Here is a 2,263-nt window from a genome sequence, read left to right on the forward strand (position 1 = left end):
TTATAGGCTATAACCGTTTGACAGCAGATTGCTATTCTTCTGAGGAGAATCAGGCTGGACTTGAATCATCATCCTTTTGGTAAAGTGGCACCAAAAGACTACTTTATGTCATGGGGAAAAAAACAACATTATATCACAGCAACTCTGTAGGGCAGAGTAGAACTATTCTATAGGGCGTCTGAGGCTGTAAATCTTAACAGCCCAATGTGTAACGCATTGAACTAACAACAACAACTCGCTGCCATCGTGTTGATTCTGACTTATAACCAAACAACAACAACAAAACCACCAAAAACCAAAAACCACTACAATGGAGTCTGTCAATCTTCATGGGAGCAAGAGGCCTCAGCTGTCTTTCTCAGAAAGACTGGTGGATTTGAACCACAGACCTATGGTTAGTAGTCTAATATTTGGTGACATAATAGTATTGATAGTATTTGCTATCCATCTATACAGTTATACCACCAGTATACAAGGGGATACTCCCTCAAAACTGATGCTCATTAATTTTTTTGATGTAAGGGGGATAGTGCATTTGGCGTTCATTCCACCAGGTCAGACTTAATCAAGCTTTCTATTTAGAGGTTCTGAAATGATTGCATTAACAGTGTGTGACAAGAAAAGGCCTGATTTGTGGCAGACGGGGGACTGGTTTTGCCACCATTACAATGCGCCTACTCATGCAACCATCTCAGTGCACCAGTTTTGGGCAAAAAACAGCATGCCTCTTTTACCCCATGCACCTTACTCACCTGACCTCACTCCATGAGACTTCTTTTTGTTTCCTCGAATGCAGAAAGACATGAAAGGACCGTGATTTGGCTGCACAGAGGAGGTGAAGAATAAAAACAACGGGGGGGGGGGGGAGGTGCTGTCAGCCATCCAAACAGATGAGTTTGAAAAATGTTTCCTAGAATGGAACTGCAGATTCAACAAATGTACTAAGTGTAATGGGGAGGACTTTGAAGGTAATAAGATTATTTTGTAAAAAAATTTAAATATGTAGCTTTGAAAAAAATCCGAGGGGGGGGGTAACCCCCTCATATGTTGCTTCATTTCTTTCCTTTCAGCTCCCTGGTAGAAAGCATGTGGAAGAATTCACTTCCAGTTTTATCAGTACACACAATGATTCAAGAGAAAAGTAAAACTTTCAGCAGACACAACCCTTCTGTTTTGGTGTTTGTGTTCTAGGTTCCTTGGTGGTGTAGAAGTTACGAGTTGGGCTGTGATGTGCATGGTCTGCAGTTTGAAACCACCAGCAGCTCCTCGGGAGAAAGAATGGGCTTTCTGCTCCATAAGCAGTTTCAGTCTATGAAACCCACAGGGGAGTCACTATGCGTCAGCATTGACTCGATGATAGCGAGTTTGGTTGCTTTGGTTATATTTCGCTAAGGGCCCCGGGTGGTGATGGGTAAGTGTTGGGTGGCTAAAAATGAAGCCACCAAACCTACCAACCACTCAGTGATGGAAAGATGAGTCGATATGCTCATTGTAAGATTTTCAAAGTTATGGAAACTATAGTGTCCCTATGAGTTAGATTCGACTTGATGGCATAAGGCTTTCTTCAGTATATTTCTCTGTGAATGGAAATATTCACATATATAGCAGTGAAAATACATCCAACTGTTAATACCACAGCTAAAATCGAAAATCTCAGCTATGAAACAGCTGCTTTTGATATACAGTTGAGGGAGTCTGCACAGTTGGGTTTAAAAATGAAAGTGGATATTGGATTATGGTTCTATTGGATTAACATAGGTTTACTTGGATCTATTAAAGATTTTTAAAAGTCAGCATTACAGAGGATGCTTATAAATCAGGCATAGTAGCAACCCTTTAAGCACTAGACCACAAGTCTAGCTATGCAACTATCAAAAACTCTCTTCGAAGAGTAATGTTTGGGTTTCAAGTAATTTGATGTCCTTACAAACATATTATACAATTAAAAGAAAACGTTTGTATCTTGAGATAAATGCAGAATTAGGGTATAGAGTCCCATAACTCTTCATATTATACAACTATAGTTATATTTGATAAAAACCTTGAACTCAGTCAGTTTTCAGCAGATGAAACATGTTGATTTGACTAAATGATTTAATCTCAAATATATTTTCATCTGACTCCAGTGAAGGAAACTGCAGAGCAAAAGATTATGGCATGGTTTTGTTTTGTTTTGTTTTTTAACATTTTATTAGGGGCTCATACAACTGTTATCCCAATCCATACACACATCAATTGTGTAAAGCGCATTTGTACATCGTTT

The sequence above is a fragment of the Echinops telfairi genome, unplaced genomic scaffold (genome assembly GCF_000313985.2).
Source record: "Echinops telfairi isolate 266 unplaced genomic scaffold, ASM31398v2 ScPeMD7_7436;HRSCAF=8474, whole genome shotgun sequence".
In the NCBI taxonomy this organism is placed as follows: domain Eukaryota; kingdom Metazoa; phylum Chordata; class Mammalia; order Afrosoricida; family Tenrecidae; genus Echinops; species Echinops telfairi.